General features: G+C 39.3%; 1 protein-coding gene across 2 annotated transcripts in view; it reads right to left on the reverse strand.

Annotated features, from left to right (window-relative positions):
- SGCG (sarcoglycan gamma) overlaps nt 1–19,734 on the reverse strand; it is a 143,418-nt gene extending 123,684 nt beyond the window's left edge. The window contains exon 1 of one of the 2 annotated variants that reach the window (XM_074160318.1): nt 19,271–19,621. The gene's annotated coding sequence lies outside the window, so the exon portion shown is untranslated. Of the gene's footprint in view, nt 1–19,270 lie in introns of both variants that reach the window. The other variant, XM_074160326.1, reaches the window with a different exon arrangement.
- Nucleotides 19,735–21,491: the final 1,757 nt, after the last annotated feature.

Genomic DNA, 21,491 nt, shown 5'->3' on the forward strand with positions numbered 1-21,491 from the left:
ATGACTCCAGCCTAGGTATTCACATAGAAAACTGCAGCATTTGTTTTTTGCACTCTGTGTGCTTCAGGATGCCAAGCCTGGGAAACAGATTCCAGCTACTCAGGACTAAAGTGTTTTGATATATTTCCTCCACGAACTCTGATCACATTTCAGGCCACGGCTCACCAGTATCCGATCTCTACATACTAGTCCGTCTAGTAGGAAGATACTTGGCAAATTACTTCAGACTGAATTACAGTTTAACTTCCAGGGGATGGTAGAAAATTTACTGACTAAAGGAGGATCCTTTGACTAGACTCCAGGCCTGGGGCAAGAAGGAAGAAAAGGACTGGGCCTGACTTCCTTCACTGTTTTCATATGGACTTCCTGGAGTATGAAACGAGTGAAAACATGCCCTAGTACATTATTATTTCAGAGCAAAGAGTAGGCACATCAAATGCAATGATGCCTCTAGACAGTATGTATGTTAGGAATTTAGCCAGACTGAAAAAGGAAAGTGGACAAATTTCTGGAAGAGAAATCCTTCTAAAACCCATGTACAAAGGTATGGCATCCAGCTCTGATAATTCTTGAAATACATATTGCTAGAGTGCAGGACAATATTCTGGGATATATCACTAAAAGCTTGATGTTTCCTGCTCTTATATTCTTTCCTAGGCACTTGTTCTGAGCCACTGTCAAAGACAGACTAATGGGCAAGAGGGAGCTACGGTATTTCTAAAACTTATCATAAATACAGCACTGGAGATACTAGCATCCCACACGCTTCTCTTGAGTCCTCTGTTTTATGTTAAGGTGAGCAAAAGCATAATTCATTTCTACCCGCAAGAGTTCGAGACAGAGCTGCTGTCCCTGCACTAGCTTCAGTATCAAGGCTTCAAGTACTCCAGTTATCAAGAAATAGCTGTCACCTCTAAGCAGGAAGCAAGGCATTAGTGGGACCCATCACAACACAGACCAGCATTCTGAGACTGATAAAGATGATGTCTCAGGAACGGCAAAGACTGCTATCCTGTCTATGCTTATATGCAGCAGGGATGCAACTTAAGTCTCCAAGGAGCCTCAGCTTGAGATGAATGGACGTGAGACAGTCCCCCCTAACCGTCTCAATGAAGAGGTGTGGTCAGTGGACATACTGCTCTCTCAAGTATTTTTGTGATTGTACTACAGTGTTATATTCCCTGTTACTTATTCTCTGTTATACCAAAATCTTTTATTCTTTGCCATACAATGATCCAGCACGAACAGACTGGCTTGAAAGTAAACCCATCTAATACTAACCTACAGTCTGGCTGTTAGGGCATCCTCTTGGAAGCTGAAGTAGCACGCTCCAATAGCTACTTTCTGAATTTGATTTCCCACTTCCCTGTCCCATTCTCTAGCCTATGATCAAAAAGGTGGATAGCTCACCAACTATACCTTTTTCCAAGTTTTATTAAGTAAAATTAAGTATTTATTAAGTATATTAAGTATTAAAATTAAGTAAAAATAAGTACTCTCCAGTGTAAAATAACTCCTTTACTTCTGTTATGGAGAATTTTGGACTTCTAAAATTTACAGCCACTGCATTACATGTGTCTGTTTTACATTAACCGTATGTACATTATACACCAAGCCATAAATTATTTTAAAAACCTGTTGAACTATGCACTGTAGGTCATATTTAGCACAGACAAATGCCTCCCAAAATATTCCCAGTAAGAAGTAACCTTGAGAAACGGGGCACCTTGCCAGTCATTGTGAAAAGGTAAGGCCTCATTATGAGGCTGTATTTGATTTTGCATATTTTATAAGTTTGTATACAAAAAGTTCAATGTTACATACAATATTTCCTTTCTCATACTCTAGTAAGAATTAGATTATATTTAGCTTATTTTTACTTTGCTTGCAGCAGGCAAATTGCAATTTTTTGATACTCATATTTAAATCTTTCAAGAACTTTAAGAAACATAGCCTGTAAATACAAATTAAATTTTTAACATAAAATCCTGAAAACAGTCTGCCAAAACACATCAATATGAAGAAATTTACATTCATTTGGTTGTGACCTGTAATTTTTCAGGATGACAGCTTGGGTATGTGATGTATTTGCAAAGATCAAGTATTCCCCTGTCAGAAGGACAACTTCCCTAACATTTAACCTGTCCTTAACGTCTACTGATGTTTATTATGTCCATTATTACCTATGTATGTATCACGTACCAAATATTTCTCGTAATACTTTAAACAGGTGTGATATATTTTAAGAATATCAATGTTCCAAGCATCTAATATTTACAAATAGGTAAGATTTGTTTTGAGACTGTGACTTTCAGTGAACTTGACAACAGAATTTGTCCTTTTACCTAGGGAACACGTGTGGGGTATCTGCTTTTACAATTTCTTGTAAAGGGTGCCTGCTCATTAGCAGTGCATGAGCATAACTCACTTGATGTTTAGCCTTCTCTCAGCTACCCTCTTTTCCAGAGAACCTTCAGTATCAGACTATAGGACGAACTAACTGTACCAGCAACAGCAGGCCAATCCACTTCTGGTGCTTTCTTTTCTCTCGATCCTTCGGGCAGAAACCAAGGAACAAGCCCTGCACTGGACAAGCCCTACAAGCGGTGACACGTTTTCAGTGGGCTGATTTTCAAAGGACCAACGAGCCCACTTCCTGTCACGGTGGCAAACACAATCTCATGCAAAGGAAAGGCCATGAGTCTTCAGAAAAAGACAGTGGCTGGAACTAGACAGCCATCACAGAACGATCCATAGCCTTTTCCCTGGATTTTTGGGAAGAGTTCAGGAGTAGGGCTAATCAATTGGTTTTGAAGGCAGCAGCTCTCGCCAAGCTACCTGGAGTAGCAGACATTGAAGGCTACAGTAAATATGGAGTAAGCCTAATATTTCTAGAGTGAGGAAAAAATGTTTTTTTAAAATGACTCTAACATTTTATTTTCAACTCTGCATCAATATAAGGGAAGGTTCAGACCTGAGAAGTTTGGTAAATGTTCTCCCTTTGGCTGGTTACTGTGACCTTGTTTGTTACTTATAAAGGAAAACAATGATATGGTACTTCAGTTGAAATATTTGAACTGCCTGCTAGGATTGCTTTTGATTAGTAATTACACACAAGGTCAAGCTGCTTTGACACCATGCAGTTTTGAAAAGGTGCTTCCGTGGTTAAGCTACAAAAACACTGTGACCTTAATGTTACTATTAACTCAAGTTTGATGTAAATGTAAAAAACCAATTCCTGTAGCCAGGAAATATTACAAACCAAAATGTATCAGCAAGTCGAGCTGAGAAGTAAATATGTAAACAAAACATAAAACAGTGTGTGTGTTTTTATAGATATATATTAAAATTATTTTTATATATATACACATAACAAAAAGGAGGTTGTTCCTTGAAGCTTATTCTGAGGTAGTGTTAACTATATTACAGGATTCCATTTTGCCATACCTTGCTAAAGGTAAACAAGATAATAGGAAGGACTTGTGATAAAATACAACAGCTTTTATTCCAGTTATAAAAATGTTCATTCTGTCATCTACCTGCTGAAGTAAGCCTGTGAGTTCTCATTACAATTTCAGCATGGCTGGTCATAAAAAAAAAAAAAAAAAAAAAGTAGTAAAAGTTAAAAAAAGATAATTGGATTCTTTTGTGATTACAATATAATCTGACACTTATAAGTAACTCTATACCTCCTGCCAGCGAACAAAAGGTTACATAGCATGGGAAGTGTCTCCTGTCACTAAATTAGCAATGAAATTTATCCACTTGGAAAGCTGGGTCCTATTTAGTCTGTTATTTACAGAAGTTAGAGCATTATCATTTAAGTATAAAATTAGACACGTAGCCAGAGTACAACTTCTCAGTAGCATATGACTACGTATTGTCTGCATTTATATCAAACCTATGTTAGATTTGCTATTAAAATGTAAGGCAAATGTTCTGAGAGAGGAGGTACTCCTAATGGCATGAAATTGTGTCGTGTCTTATTTGAGTATTTACTCCTATAGACAAGAGTGAACTATTCAAGAACAGTAAGTCTCCAGAACCACAGCTTTAATTCTATTTGTTTAATTCTGGGAAGAAGCATTATTGAGTAGAATGTTCTCTTGCCTGCAAACAGACACTTCTGTAATGGGAAAAGTCCAAAGATCTCTTCATGGGACAGACCATCGTTCAATAATGTTGATGAAGATTTATATAAAATTTAGAACTATCAAACTCATTGAAGCAAACCCCATGGTTTCTTATGGCAGCTGTGATGAGAAAAACTACGTATTAATTTCCAATGGTACACTAACTACATTATAGACTCTACAAAATGTTTTACCTCTATCTTACTTAAAACTAACCTGTGCTGACCTCCTGAAACTGCTTAATGAAAAACCTTCCTCTAGTCTAGACAAAACTTCTGCAGCTTCTCCTTCTAGTTACTGGAGCTCACTGTGGAATTTTGCTATAAAATGAGGCCAGACAGCTTTTCACTGGGCTTTCAAAATTCAATTGGCTTACGCTCAGGCAATGAACAGAAAGAAAAAGTTATCTATACTAAAGAGAAGTGGTAAGATTGCTTTATAAGAGGTAAGAGACACTAGTACAGGGGAACAACATGCAAAAGAGAAACCAAGAAATTGGATGAGAGAAGCAAACAAAAGGAAGGGACTGAAAAAGGGTGGAAAAGATGGAAACAATCTGCAGTGGTAAAGCACACTGGCAAGGAACAACTGCAGGTATTGAAACAGGACAATATATGAAGGAATGGGCAGAAATATATAAAAAAAAGATGAAACAGCTAGATAGAAAGGCACATTCCCCCACACAATCTGAAATTCAACTCAAAATTCACAAATATTTGTGTTGTAGAATAGCTGGCTGCCAGCAAATCCATTGAAAATTATGTGTCAATAGCCTAGTAATAACATGTATTGTAATAACAACATGGTGGAGAGGACAACCTGCTAATGCCATCAGTATCTCCATTTACTTAAGTGATATAGGGCTGTGTTGTGCAGGTATGGATGATGACTGATGATAACTCACATGAGGAGACAATATAATAACACGAACAGGTTTTATTAATGAAGTTTTAAAATTACCAAGAAAAGAAGACATAAAAATAACAGAGAAGTCATAAAGGCAATGACAGTAATTTTAGCATCACGTAAGCAAAAGCTATTAAAATGTTTTATCCCTGAACAGAGAGTAACAGGAGCATCCCATCAGAAAGGAGTCAGATGTCCAGTATTTAATAGGAGTAGATGGAAAGTACTTGCTACTACAAATTATTGGAACCTTAGAGAAGTTTCCACTTTGCTTAAGAACAGAATGGGTCTGGAATAGAAGACTGTTCATTTACATGATTTTATGAGTAGAGACAACTACTACAATTTTAACGCTACTTAGTAAAATTTAATAGTATTACTTAAGAATTGGAAAGCTATAAAAATTGTCTTGCTTAGATAACAAGTCAACACAGACCACCACAGAACACCAGTATTAAGTATCACCAAAATCACCTTATTTCAGTTCTTCACTGAATAGCATAGATTGTAAGATGCAATTACCGTGAAACAGAAGTTATTCTTTTGCTCAGTTTGTAGAGGTGAGCTCACCTATGCCCACCTACAGGAAATGAAACACTGCATTTTCTCTTTACAAGAAAAAGAGAGAATCTTTTTCTTCCCATTCGAATCATCCTGTTTTCTTAATCTTCTGTGACTACTGAAAAAATCACCAGTAGTCCCTATTTCTCATGCAGTACCAATTGCTTTCTTGCAACAAAAGCCTGGAGCTTCTCAATTTTATCTCATGATTATTTTTTTTCTCATTGAAGATTTAGATTGCGAAAAAATATAATTCACATACTTAATCGCAGATGAGTTACATCTAAAACCAACAGGAAGAAAAGACATGCCAGCATCTCCCTTAGAATAATGTCTGCATTAATAAGGTATTTCAAAAGGATGAACAGAAAGAATGAATTAATTTCCCAGAGTTACTCAGAGAGAGTCATGGCAGTCTCTCCAAATGTTATGAGGATCATGCAACTTCTACGTGATGTCTGTTGCAGCTGATTGCAGAGATAGCTTGTTACTACAACCGACTTCAGTCAATCCACTTATTGTCAAGTTTGCATTTTCTTCTTCTTTCACGACCACAGGCAAAATAATAAAAATATACTCACTAATGGTTTTAGTTAACTTATTGCTTTCATATAGTAATTGTCTTTGGAGAATACCGTAGAATGGAACAGAATTAAGAAAGAAATGGTAATTTATTTCTTGTGTACATTTTTTTATTGCCATACATATTTATTTTCCATTTTTAGCACTCACATTTTTATGCACCACAAAAAGACAACCTGGTAATTTTGAATCAATGGGGTCAACTGGGGCAGCATAAGGATTTCATGCATTTCCAGAACCTGGAGGACTTTACAGAGTAAAAACACTTTGAGCCATTTCCTTTATCAATGAATTCCTGATGAGCTCAGATTCCAAACCTACAAGATTACAGGTAGAAAAAAGGGGAAGAGAGGCCAAGATATGGAATATATTTGTGTTTATACATGTAAATACCTTTTTACAATGTAGCCCCCAAAATCAGGGCTCTTTTTTATAGTAACAACAATTTCTGATTTGTCAAATCAATGTATACAAGCATATTTTGCAGTCAAAAATTTTTCAAGAAGTATCATTTTGGCTTTAGGAAATCAGAGTGTAATTCACATTAAGACTGGAAAACAGAAATAAAAATCTACATGTATGTGTCTGACTGACATTGTGTCTGTCAATGGAGGAGTTTTTCAGTTGCCTACAAAAATGTATTTTATGTGCCTTAGAGTATCTGTGGCACCTACCTGGGGCTACCAAATATGGGAGACTCCTGTCCCTCTACCACAGCTACTGGCCAAATCGGACACCATAGGGCCTAGATGCCCATCTTCAGTCAACTGAATTGTGCCTTGATTGTCCACTTTAAAAGTAGTCTTGGAACTCTTCTCCTAAAGTTTTTATCAGCTACAAACACAAGTAGTGTTTAAGAAATATGCATATTGACAATTATGCTGTTCCTCTAGCAAATAACAAACAAGCTGACCAGAAGATTATTTCTCAGAAAGAACACTACTGCAGATCAAGCCTGAAGACTGTGTGCGTGATAAACTTTTGAGTCTTTCCAAAATTTTTAGTAAGTCTCAGTAGGTTGAAACTGGATTCAAAATCCCTTTGAATTCCTAGCAATTCACAGGAAGGATCCTGTTTGTGCAGACAATTACACTGGTTAAGAGGTCCCTCAGTATTTGAGATGAAGTTTCAGTAGGATCTTTATCCCTATGAAAATGGGATATAAAAAATATCCCTAAAAAAATGGGAGACGTGTCAAAAATATTTGTGGCTTCCTTGTCCCCTGTAAATAATATGTTTGGTTGTTGCAACTCCTAAGAGACAGAAAAACTACGTAGTATATGAATGTGCCAAGACAACTTCAGGTTCCAAGGAGTAGTCTTCTGCTAACTAATACATCTGTACTATCTTTGTAGAACTTTTTGCCACATGAATAAAAACATAATCGCCAGGAAAAATGACTGAACAGTAGACAGAGCTGCGAGGTAAGCTTGTAGCCGTATTCCTATAGTTCCCCTAGGTATTCCAAAACATCATGGAACTGCAATTTAAATAAAAACAGGATTTTGTATGCAGCCATAATATTATTTTAGTCTAGTCATTTCTGCTGTTAATTATGATTTTCTGCACACTGTGCATAAACACTCTTTGAGTCCGTGATCATCATTTACACAGCGAGCCTGGAAGCTGCAGTACTCATGGTAAAGAGACTGACCCTGAGTCAGAGATTATACCTGAAAATGACAGTACAATCAATAAACCCTAATGATGGATAGATGAGAAGCAGATTTCACAGGTGGCCTCAACTCTTGGATATTTGCATGAGGAGCTGATTTCTGGATAGGCATGGACCTTGAAGTAAGCCTGCCAGTGAAGAGTGGGTGCAGCAAATGTCTGCTGGAAAGATGGGCTGGAAAAATGAGAAAAATTTTCTGCACTTGTTCACCAGCTTGACGATAGGACTAAAGAAAACACATGAATCAGCATGCATGTCCAAAAATGATTATCTGGCAATATAAGGTCTTCAATCAGTTTTGCATTCATCACAGATAAAAGCCTGGCATGCTCACAGACATATGTGCAGGTGCCAAGTATATATCCAACCTGAGACAAGAATTCACTGGCATGCTTAGGCACACTTGCATTTTTTGTTGGAATGGGGGACTGAATGGATTTGTTATTAGCATATTTTTGGACTCAGCTGAGTAAACAATAGCAATACATGCTGGTTTGGGGTTATTGACTGAAGTGGCTGCAAGTTAACCTATCATTTAGACGCCGCCCCCCCCCAAAAAAAAAATCCTGAACACAGATCCAGACAAAAAAATGCCATAATTTACACATATTTTCAAAATATTCCAAAGAATTCAGTGTTGTGTAAGAGACCTTGTATAATGACAGTAGCACTTCCAAGAAAATGTATTAGGTACCCCCTGCATCTTACATAGATTACCACAAGAAAAAATAATCCCAAAACTCAGAACAGTTTAGCAACTATTAGGTTTAGTCAGAAGATAATAGAGATACACAACACCATACTTTAAGGGAAGGGAGGGATGTTTTCTTTTCCTACAGATATTTCATTTGTCTCAGATTTCAGTTTAACCTTCACTTATAGGAATAAGAAAGCAATGACAGTGAAAATTCCCTTATCAGCTATACGTACCTCCTTTATTTCTCATAGGCTACTGTTTCAAGAAATACAATCTATTCTCATGAAGAGAGTCTCTAAGCAGGGATTAGAAAGGTAGGTACAAGCTGGACAAAGAGCAGAATCATACATATATCATAATTATGCAGTATTAAGAACCCAATAACCCATAGTGACAGGTTATCGCAGCAGCTTCAGAAGTATAATGACTTCCCCTAAAAAGGCCGGTCTGATAAGACTGCTATTTTGCTGTCAGCCATGGGTCAAATTTGCTGTTAAGATGACAGCATATGCTAAAAAAAGGTTGTTAATAAAGAAGAGAAAAAAACACCTTTTTCCCTAAATGTATGTGTTTTCCTTGAAGCCCTGTTATTTCAGTTGGGGGGCTGGGGGAGAAGTTTCACTGCTGGTCTGAGTAAAGTTGACTTTGCCTGTCTTTTGAGAAGTTAGAATTCAAGATTTCAGTATCCTCAAGTTTGCTATAATCCTAAACATGCAATGCTCAATATTAACATGAAATCAACTACACTCCTTAAAATGCGGTATCTTTAATTGTATTTTCAATGTCTTAATGTATGTCTTTGCATTAAAATCAATAGAGACCTGTGCAATACTACAGTATTGTCATAGATTTCAAAGCAATGTTCAGCTGCATCAAGAACCGAAGCACATCTACAATGCTTAAGCAGAAATAATCTTTTGGAACAGGGAAAGTCCTTACTGATATCTTGGGTAAATTCTTTGCAAAACTTGATTGAAATGTCCTGGTAATTCCACCCTTGAAAAAGCAATGATGAGGAACTCTATTTATCCCCTAAACCACAGCTTCTTTTGGCCTTTTTTAGTGGCATTTAAATCAACTAGTACCACAACTTAATGTCATGACTATTAATGGTGTTTTAGTTCAGAGGAGTAATAAGTGATTCAGACCATCTAAATTATGTGCTGTAACTTTCTCTACACAGACTGAACAAGAAGAAAGCATTGCATGTTCTTGAATTAAAACACTACGTTTGACACGGTAATTTAATCGGACTCCAGTAGAAGGCTATCTGAACACATTCCTTTGAGAGAGATGCCCATTTGCAGCTGAACACAGCATCCATAGTGTACAGCTGAACATAACAATGGCCAAGTTTTGTATATTAAGTCCCTATCTTGCTTCTGATAAAAGGGATGCTTATGAAAAAAAAAATAAATGTAAGAAACAGGTCGAGGATTGGCACTCCCATCACTGGTATGTTGTTCTACCTCTCCGCGCTTGAGACTGGCTGGGAGACCTCCTAGCGCAGAAACTGCCTCTGGACCATCTCCTGCCTGATGGCTACCAGTGAACTCAGTCCATCAATCTGAGTACTCTGCTTTGAGGTCCTTTATATATGTGCCCACTATAACATCCTGTGGCAATGAGTTTGACAGCTTAATTACTTAATAATTTGTTTTATTTTACTGCTGACTGATAATTTCACTGAATGTTCTCACAGAATGAGAAATGGTGAATAATGAGCTCATCTTCACCTTTTTTCATGCCACTCAATGTCACCGACTTCTGTCACATTACCTTTTAGCACCTCTTTTACAAGCTAAAGAGCTATAATCTGTTTGATCATCTGCTGGAGAAGGTACAGCATCTCCTTGACATGTTTTCTGCCTTTCCCCAAGTTGTTTATAAACTTGTATCTTTTTTTTGAGATAGAATAACTGTAACTGCCAATGATACTTAAAATTAACAGAAACAGATTCATATTTTCCATCATAGATTTTTTTTTATATTGCTCTTGGTTCCTATTCTACTAATTCACAGTACTCCATTCAGTTTTCTGATCATCGCTGAGCCATGAACTCATATTTTCAGAAAGTTATATTCAACAATTCCAGTACTCCTCTTTGAAGATCCAACAGCATTCAAAAACAGATGACTAAGGGCAAGGGCTAAAGCAAAGATCCTTTGAGAAGTTACTTAGCATCTATTGAGAATTTAAGTTACATGTCCAAGAAATAATGCTGCTGTTTTAGTAGCAACTGCCTTGATTAATTCATTATTCTTGAGCTAAAGCTCTCACCTTCCTACTAGCCTTCTTCTTAAAATAATTTGAGTTCATTGAACAGCATACGTCCCAGTACCTCTTATCTCAACACCTCACTGGTAATCTGTGTCATCTGGGGAAAAAAACAACCATTTAGTCCCATTCTCAGTTCCCAGGCTTTTAAGTAACTATTTGCCTTTGACAGAATCTTCTCTCCTACAACTCAGGCTCTTTCAGAGGTTTTGGTAATAAATATTTTAACAACTTTGAGGAAATTCATTGATAGCTCTCTTAGGAGATAAAACCCCAACAATTATCACCTACCACACTATTCCAGAATGTCACATTGTATGTCAATAAATAGGTGGGTATGGTTTTGACAAACAGACCAGGAATATACATAAGCACACTCTCACTGCTGGCAAAGGAGACCTTAATCAGATTTGGTACAAGCAACTTGGAAAGGCCGCTCCTTTAGATTTTAAAGCAGCTCTTTAAAAACATACACTCATCATATATATGAGATGGAGGAGGAGGAAAACGGCAGCAAGAATCAAAACCACCCTTTGTAGAATAGAACTTCAAACTGAAAGTGGAAGCAACAGATGACAACATGACAAAGGGCTTCTGTAGGGAATTTGCATCTACAAATAGTGCCTTGTTAGAATGAACTGATCCTCCAAAGCGGAGAACAAAAGTGTGCAAAGTCCAGAACACCAAAAGCTCTGATCTTTCACAAGCAGTACAGGATCAGGTAGGAGCTGCTAAGATTCACCTTTCCCTAGGATCCAACAAGTTTTCAGAGTGTCTTCTGGTTTTTTTTATTTTAAACATCCATTTTGCCTGTCTGTTATAGAATAGCTGGAAAAGAGATGCTCATCATCCTTCCTGCTGATGCTTGTGACTATGTAAAGCAAAAAGTGAACTTCATAAAACCAGCAAATCATTCATAAATACATATGAGGTAGTTCTGCTCTGTCAGTTAAAAGTGGAACTTCCCTTTCAGCATGTATTTTTCACTTAAAAATATATAATTTATTAAAAACATTAAACAGAATTTAAATAAAAGAAAAGAATCCTCCCTCCCCTGCAGAATGTCAGAATTGTTCTTCAGAACTTTTCAACTGTTTAGGAAACTGGGTGCTGGAGCCAAAGCATCAAGTGCTGTGCTAAAACCAGATGTATGTATTCTTGTGATTGCAATGATAAAGTTATACACATCATATGAAGTGATCAATATTGATTGCACCATTCTTCCAGATAAGAACAGAAATTATATGATTTCTCACCTTTCTTTCTCCAAACTAAGGCTTTACTGTAGACTATCCTTTCCCTAAAGGAAAATCATGAAAACATGCAAATAAGTAAATCACTTTTGTCTAGGACAAACTGCTAAAGAAATTAACTTTTCTTTTCTTTTAGAAAAATCTTCAACTGTATTTTTTAATATATATTAGTATTTTTTTTTAACACAACAAATCCAATTATCTATGGTCTTTCTTTATAACACTTCTTGGGATGTAGGAAAACTTCCACCATTTCCAGTAACTCATTCAGCTTGCAAACATACAAATATCTGCTCTTTTGAAAAGCTGTTGTATGCTTAACAACAAAATTAGTTTCATGTTCTTCTAGCCTTTTCAATTAAAATGTTACTTTAAAATTTTAGAATCTCCTTATTAAAGAATTAACCTGACTGCAGACATCTAGCTCTAAATATTTCCAGACTGGCTGATCTCCGATTACTTCTATGGATGGAGTGTACCCAATATGTGTGATAAAATAAAATTTTTCCAGTTTGGCAAAAACAGCAGGAGGAAATAAAATCCTGCAAGGAAAAAAATCCTAATCAAAATAAGGTAGTTTCAAAAGAGACTTTATTATAAAAAAGCCAACCAACCAAAAAAAAAGCAAACCTCGAAGTCTTTTTTAATTCATATGTAGGTTTAAGGAACCAGGTAAGCTAACTGATAAAAAGTTAATTTCACTGGTGATATAGCATATCCAAAACATCATGTTTTCTTGACAAAGGGGACCCAGTTCCCCTTGCTTTTTGGTTTATATCGGTACATTTATACATGGTACTATCAAGAGCTGTCAATTCTTATCAGCAATTCCTGAAGCTCACGTAAGAATGATTTTCATGCATTTTGGACTTCCAGAAACTCAAAACACTGAAATGAAGCAACTGTTTCTCTGAACACCATTGATCTTGATTCAGACAAGTACCCAACATATGCAGTTCTCGCTGACCAGGAGAACTCGCTGACCAGGAAGAGTGAAGAAGCATATTGTCATGAGTTTAGTTAATCTGCCAAAAAATGGAAGCCCTGATACCTGAAGGAATAATCGCTCAATGCTCAAGCAGCTGCCATCTGAGTGAATTTACTATAAAATGTTAGTTGAAGAAGATGAAGCACCAGGAGTATGTATGCTACAATACAGTACACATACCAGACACTATCATATATACCATACATACATACATAAGTCATTCCCCAACTATAATGTTTTTTTTCCCACCAATGCCCGCTGGTTTCAGGCCACTACAATGAATCTGGTGGAATCACAATACGGATGTCTATAATTGCCTCAAAGAATTTTGTAGACTGACAGGAACAGGAGAGCATTCTTCACACTGACAAGACCATTAAAGTTGCTCAATTTGACTTTGTCTTGCACTGACCAAAGCAATTAAAGAACTTCCAGAGATGACCTGGCATTAGCCAGCCAGCCAGAACTAAGTGAAGAAGGAGATCCCACTATCCACTATGAGCTTAGTGAACTCATCACATGCCTGAAAAAATCCCAAGACGACCTCCAATCATGTATGTAACTGGGCCTGACTTCCTTCTACATCTGTGAAGAACACAGGTCATCCAACGATGAATGTCCCAAAGGAAGTAATAATATAACCTTGCACTTCAGACAAAAAGATGGCTTCGGCCAGTGTCAGGATGTAGGAAACGGTTTTCTAAGAACTGAATCTTCTTCCTAAAGAATAGAAGGCTTCAGAACACAGCATCATCTCAAATAACAAGGAGGAGGTGGCTGGCTGTCTCGGGACTTCCACAGTCACAGCTATCATACTCTTTTCAAGACTGGTTACAACCTTCTCTCTCAAATGATTTTGGGGAGTTCATTTTTTAAGTGGAGTGTGAGATTCCAGAAAAAATTATTTAATCAGCCAGATCTTTCCATTTCAATTCTCTTTTCTTGGTGTTTGATTCAAATATGTGCAGGTTTTGAAACTGACACCAGGAAAAGACTGAGTACTTTTTATTTATTTGCATGTGCACCTCCGTGAAAAGTACGTATAAAAAATACGGGTGTCTTCAGATCTCCTAGCAAAAACCTTCATGCAAAACTTCATAGCCTGAAGAAACGTTGTATCTAAAGAGAACAAGCCATGGAAACAGTATTATGCTATGATTTTTTCACATATTACATTTTTCACAAATAACATTGCAAATTAGTTTACAGCTCCTCATTAACAAAGAAACTTTAGTTTGGAAAAACTGCCAGATATTTATGTAAAGAATTTCCTTGTTTCTGAAATCAAATAAATTGCTGAGTTTAGCATAAACTGAAAAATATGCTATTTTGTCTTTTTTTTAATTAATGCATGGGGTTTTTCTATACACATTGCACAGTTTCTTGAATCTTGAAACTTCTTCCTCAGAACTGTTCTATTCTAAATACTATCTTCTTTTCTACAACACAGAGAAACATGTTTTACCAGTAATTTTTCATTATAATAAAGAGTAATGGTGTTCACTGTACAAAATCCAAATTCCATAGATCAACTCTTAGAAAACAAAGAGAAGCTGTCTCTCCAGGTTTATACAGACATGACATTATGAAGTTTTCAGAATTGTTTATAAAAAATGTTCATCTTCAGAAGTACTGAATGCTTAATGCACAACCACAAGTTAGTAATTTATTTGGGTATTTTTGTATGATGTGCTTATATTGCAGCTTACAAAAGTAATTCTTCAATTTCAGAGGCTGGTACATGTTATGTGACTTAAACCAACAGCAATATTGACAAATATATTAATTTGGAACATCATGGTGAGCCTCACCACTGAAGTGGAAAAAAGATAATTAAATGTTCAGTATCACTCCGTTAAATCTAAACCTCCACATATTAGCAGAAAGCAGGTAAATTTAACATCAAATTTAACATAATGACAGCTTCTTAAGAGATTTTAGATTGCTAAGATTTTCAGAACATACACCCCTAACAGCGAATCAGTTCTTTTAATCCTGTATGTAGTTTTCCTCTAATGTTTTCATAAATGTGTACAAATGTTGACGTTGCACGACATTTGGAAATTATCTAAAACATGGCAGTTAATCAAACAGCTCAGTAATTTGACTATATTATTCCCTAATATTTGCTGATTAAAGTCCCTTACTATGCATAATTTTCAGAAACTAAAAAGTAAAACTAGCACTTATATTACCTTGGTAGTTTTCAAGAGGTTTTTGGAAAGCATTTTAATTACAAATAGTATACAGAAGATTGTGAGGTACCCTGCCCAGGAGTATTTTGACCTGACATTCAGAAACAGGTATTTGGTTGTTCAATGAAAAATACGGTATTAAAAAGAATTTCTAAACCTGAAGCCTCAAAAGCATTTTCCTTCCTTGAAAGCTGTGACAACAAAACCCTTATAACAGAAATACATACTACTCCTGCTTTGGGCTTGATAATAGTTGATAACAGACAATAATACCTATATTTACGCACTCATATAGTACCTACAGACTGAAATCCATTGCACTGATTTTATTTTTAAAATAGGTTACAATACCATATTCAGAAAATCATTATTACCAACTCATTGACAAACTGGAAGCCTCTCTTAAGAGGTGCTCCCTCAGTCTGTCCTGAGAGATAATTACTTCATTAATAACTCAAATGACAAGAGTATACCTTTTAAATCTGAGCATGACATTAGCCCAAGGAGAGCTAGAAGCTAGAGCTAAAAGTCCTAGTATACAGGACTGAAATTCAAAATAATCCTGCTAAACTGAAGACGTAATCTAGTAGAAAATCAAGATGTAATTCAAGAAGGTAAATAATTTAGCTAAGAATAATTAACTGAGAAAATACAGGGTTAGGACAAATAATTCATAGCTATCCTTCAAAATGGTATTTTGATGGTTAGAGTTACCAAGAGGTAAAAGTGATCAGTAACAGAATATTCTCACATAGACAACACACTACCTTGAAGTGTAAACTGATTGTTACAACTTACTTGTTGGTTAGGCTACAGTTTTATTTTTTTATAGGGGGTACCCTACCTAAGGAATTCAGAAGAACTGGAAGGAATTCAGCAGAAGATATTAACTACCAGAGGTCTAGAAAAGGTGACATAACAGGAAAAATTAAGAATTAGGAGACTTTCAGTTGAGAGGAGACTGAGTGGAGATCTAACAGAAGACAGGGAAAAGCAGCCAGAATGGGCATGCAAAGTGAAAGCTGACTGCGTATTCTACAGGAATACTACTTGTTTCTGGCGACCAGAAGGAATCCTTTCCCAAAAGCTAGCCCTTACTTTCTACAGATTTATAGTACACTCCTCAGTGCCTGAGGGTTGAACCTGTAACTAAGATGGAATTTTCTTTAGTCAGTATTCCATTTTGTATAAGTCTCTTGCTCCTACAGAAACGCTACACTCAGTTAACTAGTTCACCATGATTTTACCTAGCCCAACCACACCAAACAGGTTTAACAATGAAGCAACAAATTTTCTGTTGTGGTTCAAGAGAAGCCTTCAAGGGAAGGCTTTAAAGTATAGCAGTACAAGGTTTGCAAACAGAACTACAAGAAAAACGCTGTATATGCAACACAGTTTTCAGGTAAAATCAAATACCTCAACTGTTTGTCCAGGTATACCTTTACCCCAAATCCTCAAGGTATGCATTATCTTCAAAAGCTGGTAACAGTTATTATGGCAAAAGTTCATGACCTAAAACCCCTCAATTCCTTCTCTTTTTTCCCCTTTTATCAAACTTCCCGCACTTCCATACCTTAATGGCATTTTATATGCCTCCCTTGCTTCACCTGGCCATTTCCATTGCTTAAGAGTTCACATGCTGTAAAGGAATGTTTGTTCAACACACATTTAAACTCCTAATTCCTAAACACAGGCTCAGCTTTTGATAGCAATAGCTACATACAACTTGGACATGTTATCAGAACAGAAAGCTTATTAGCAAACAAAGCATTTTGCTTTGGGATGTTATAAAAAAATTCCACACTCCACCTCTGTGTAGCTTAAGCATTGCTGCATCAACAGTACTTTTGTGAGTTTCACTGGGATGCCAATATGAAGAAAATTAACTCAAATACCTGTTTACAGAACTAAATCCATAGGCATACAAATATTAAATCTGTACTCAAAATCTTAAATTAGATCCTACATCACTACATTAACTTCTTCTTACCTCTTAGTTATATCCTAGCAGTCATTTTACAAGCGATATATTCACTTTCACAAAAACGCGTTGAAAAGTTAGTCAATGACAGTTTAGAATGACACCTTCTTTCAATGCACTACACATGCTTGCTCCTATGCAAACCAAGTTTTAACTGTCATGCTGTCAAGAAAAATGATAATTCCCTAGTCATATCTATCTTTTTAAGAATGTAAGATCTACAGAACAATTTACAATAGAAAATTGTTTCATATGTTTAATAAAATCTGCCACTTGCATGAAAGCCCAGAGAGATGTTATATTTGAAGCTGACAATGGACAAAAAAAAAAAAAACCCACCACCAAAGAACAAAACACACAAAAGTGGGAAGCATTTCAAGTCTTATACGTGCCTATTCTTTCCTCAGCTCTCTCTCAGCTTAATGCAGTATAAAAGTCCATTAATAAAAAAGTGAGCATACATAAAGTAGTCTCCAAGCTGCATTGGGCCATTAACTCTGATAGACCTTTTTAGGGAGATAACTGTGTTTATTAAGAAGTCCCAATCTGAAAATCACCATAAGTATAGTGCCTTATCAATGTCCAATGAACAATCACAGGCTTTACCTGCAGTAATAGATGTATGTTGCTCAATCTAGTCTCCTATATAAGTAAAAAAAAAGAAAAAGCAAACCCCCAAAAAGCTACACATGCTTTTCAGATCTAATGAAATTAAGCTCTTTGCATTTAAGTTTTTCCTTTGGCTTTTGCAACAAACATTGTAGGATTACCTTGGTACTTGAAAATTTGGAAGTAAAACAGAACTGCAGCTGGTCATTCTTAAGGTAGATTCTCTCCGCTTTAATCACGGCAGTTAGTGCAGGACATTCTCTGCGAGGGAGACCTCGCCTTATTTGAAATGACTTGAATCTTTCAAGGCAGTTTGCAATGTACACTTCTTTGTTCGGGACGGTAAGGAAGGGGGATTTTGAAGGTATAGTGGTTTTTTGTTGGTTCGTCTTTAAGGCGGGTCAGTCCTGTTTTTTCACTTTGTAGCAAAGGTAGGTAGAACCTCTGTGAGGCACTCTGTTCACTTTTTATTCCTTCAATGATTTTAGAATAATAATAATAAAAAAAAGAATGTGGCTTACTTTCCTTTATGAGCAAAGAGGGGAAGAAAATTATTGTGAAACCATATTGTGTGGGATTTAACCTCCAATAGCGTTAACAGTAATCCACATATTTCACTAAACGTTTATACTCAATCCACAAATGTTCAGTTAAAAAGCCCCAGCGAAGTGTGATTCCCAAAGAACGGCCGTGCATTCAGAGCCATGCTACACACCACCACGAGTACACCCAAGTCCCAGGTGTACTGCTATATGCATTTCTTTCCCGGTAAGGTTTTGTTGTTTGTTTTCTCTTTTTTTCCTAAACATCTCTAGGCTGGCGCAAGGAGGTGAGCAAATTTCACAGCAGACTATTAAAGATGCTAACGTTATACCTCTAGGGACACTTAATCCTACCTCTCCGTGACAAACGGCAACCGAGGTCGCAGGACTGGAAGAAGTTCGGGGAAGCGCTGCCCGCACCGCTCCCACCCCGGGAGGGGCCGCCGCGGCGCCCACGGCCCCCTTTGCCCCCCGCAAGGGCTGCGCCCCCTCCCCACGCACAGCCCGCCCCACGCCACCCTCTCCCGCTTCCCTCTGCCCCTGGCTGGAAACTTTCTGCCGGCGGCAGCACCGGCACCGAACGGCGGGCGCCGAGGCAGGGGGACCCCCGAGGCCCTCGGCCGCGGCGCGACGAGCATCGCCTCAGCGACTCCTCGGAGTTTCCGGAGCGCGAAGCGGGTCTCGCCGAGGTCGGTAATAAACCGATGCGCACCCCCTGCACCGAGGACTTGCCTCCTCGCCTCCCTCCTCTGCTCTCCACCCCTCGGCAAGCGGCGGGAGGACAACTTTTCCGATGGCGCTTGCCCTCTCCCGGGCTGAGCCGGGGCGAGGCGCGCAGGGCTGAGGGGAAAAGGCGTGCGGGGCCGTTACCTGATGTCCCCGCTGGGCTGCAGGGCAGGGCAGAGTCCCCGCGGTCCCCTTCATGCCCGACCGGCCCTGAGGCACAAGTCTTCATCCAGCTTCCTCCCCTGCAGGCAGCGTTTCCTTCCCTCCTCCCGGCAGGGCGGCAGCCCCGGGCGCTGGGCGGGCGCCGCTCTGGCAGCCTGGCCGGCGGGGAGGGAAGGAGGAATGTGGGGAGGGAGGAGAAGAGGCCGAGCAGGGGGCGGGAAACGAGCTGTACCCTCCCTCCCTCTCTCCCTTCCTTCTCGCCGCGCCGGCACACGGCGGCCGGGGAGAAGTCCCGCTTCCCGGGCTGCTGGCTCCCTCCTCACCGGGCCGCCCACAGCCCGCCGCGGCGCCCCGTGGCAACAGGAGCCCGGTGCGGCCCCGCCGCCCCACCGGCGATAGCTCCGCGGCTCTGACCGCCTCCTTCGCCGCGCCGCAGCCCTGTGTCCCCCGCCTCTTTCGTGGGCGGCGGGTCCCCGGGGCCCGGCGCCGCCGGCGGGCAGGGCAGGGCAGGGCAGGGAACGGCCGGCGCCTCTGGAGGGCGCCCCCGCCCCGCTTGGCGTTCGGGAGAGCGCGGCTGCGCGGGGCCATGGCGCGGCCGGGGCTGGGCCTGGCCTGTGCTGGGGGTTGAAACTGGGGTCATAGAATCAAAGATGGGCTAGTTGGAAGCGACATTAAAAGATCAGCGGGTTCTAGTCGCCTGGTTGTTGGAAAGGGAGCACTTCCCACTAGAGCAGGTTGCTCAAAGCGCCATCCAGCCTGGCCTTGAAAGACTCTGGGAATGGGGCATCCGCAGCTTCCATGAGCAACCTGGAAGTTTCTCACCACCCTCACACAGTAAAGAACTTCTTTCAAGTATCTAATCTAAATCTCCCCTCTTTCAGTTTAAAACCATTGCCCCTCATCCTATCACTACACTCCGTGATAGAGTCCATCCCCATCTTTCCTGTAGGCCCCGTGATCATGCCTAACCAGTTCAGGACTGATCAAAAGTTAAAGCATGTTATTAAGGGCAATATCCAAATGCCTCTTAAACAGTGACAGGCTTGGGGCATCGACCACCCCTCTAGGAAGCCTGTTCCAGTGTTTGACCACCTTCTCGGTGAAGAACTGCTTCCTAATGTCCAGTCTGAACCTCCTGTGGTGCAGCTTTGAACCATTCCCACGCGTCCTGTTACTGGATACCAGGGAGAAGAGATCAGTATACGAGGGAGAACAGATCAGCAAATAAGTTCTTTAAGTACTGGAAGGCTGCTATACAGTCTCCCTGGAGCCTTGTCCAGGCTGAGCAACCCCAACTCTCATCCTGTCCTCATAGGAGAGGTGCTCCAGCCCTCTGATCATCTTTGTGGCCCTCCTCTGGACCCGCTGCAACAGGTCCATGTTCTTACGTTGGAAGCCCCAGAGCTGGACACAGTATTCCAGGTAGTGTCGTGGCAGGGCAGGGCATGTTCAGGGTCAGCCTGGGAGGTATGAGCTTGGGGGCACTTTTCCTGAAAGGCTGTGGGATGTGTGGTTGGAGCCGGGGCTGGAAAGAGGTTGTGGAGGGCACAAAAGAAACAGGGGGCATATGCTAGAAGAGGTTGGGAGAATATGGGATTTGAGACTTCACTCGTTTGAGAGAAGAAAATGGGATCTGGGAGGTAAAGAGGGAAATTGCCCATGACAGAGAAGAAAAGTGACTTGTGGATTGGGAAGATAAATTATAAATGTATTTTTTCTGACAAATTGTACAAAAAAGGTGTTCAGAAAGGCAGAGAGGAGTGAATAGCAATGGGATAACTGAAAAGGAGAAAGGAGCGGAAAAAGGTTGTCAGGCAACAAAGGAGAAAATATATCATGTAAGTGGACAAGAGCATGGTTTAGAAGGTGAAGAGAATGGTAAGATCAGGGGCCTGGAGAGGAATGTTACGGGGCTTAGGAGGAAATGCATGTGAAACTGAGATGATGGGTATGGAGGAGAATTCTGGCTACCTTGTCATGGAGGTTAGAAAATGAGCCATTGAGGAAGGGACTTTAATTTCAAAGGGATTTTAATTAGAGGAAATATGCATGAGTGAAAGCATTGAAAAAGTAGGTAATAAGGGAAGCACTGCAGGAATTGTTGGACAAGAGGGGACTTAGAGATCAAAAGAACAAGTCACAGCTTGAAAGAGCTAGCAAATTTGAGCAGAACACACAAGTATTTGGTTGAAAGGAGTGGGAA

Source organism: Numenius arquata, chromosome 1 (genome assembly GCF_964106895.1).
Source record: "Numenius arquata chromosome 1, bNumArq3.hap1.1, whole genome shotgun sequence".
In the NCBI taxonomy this organism is placed as follows: Eukaryota; Metazoa; Chordata; class Aves; order Charadriiformes; family Scolopacidae; genus Numenius; species Numenius arquata.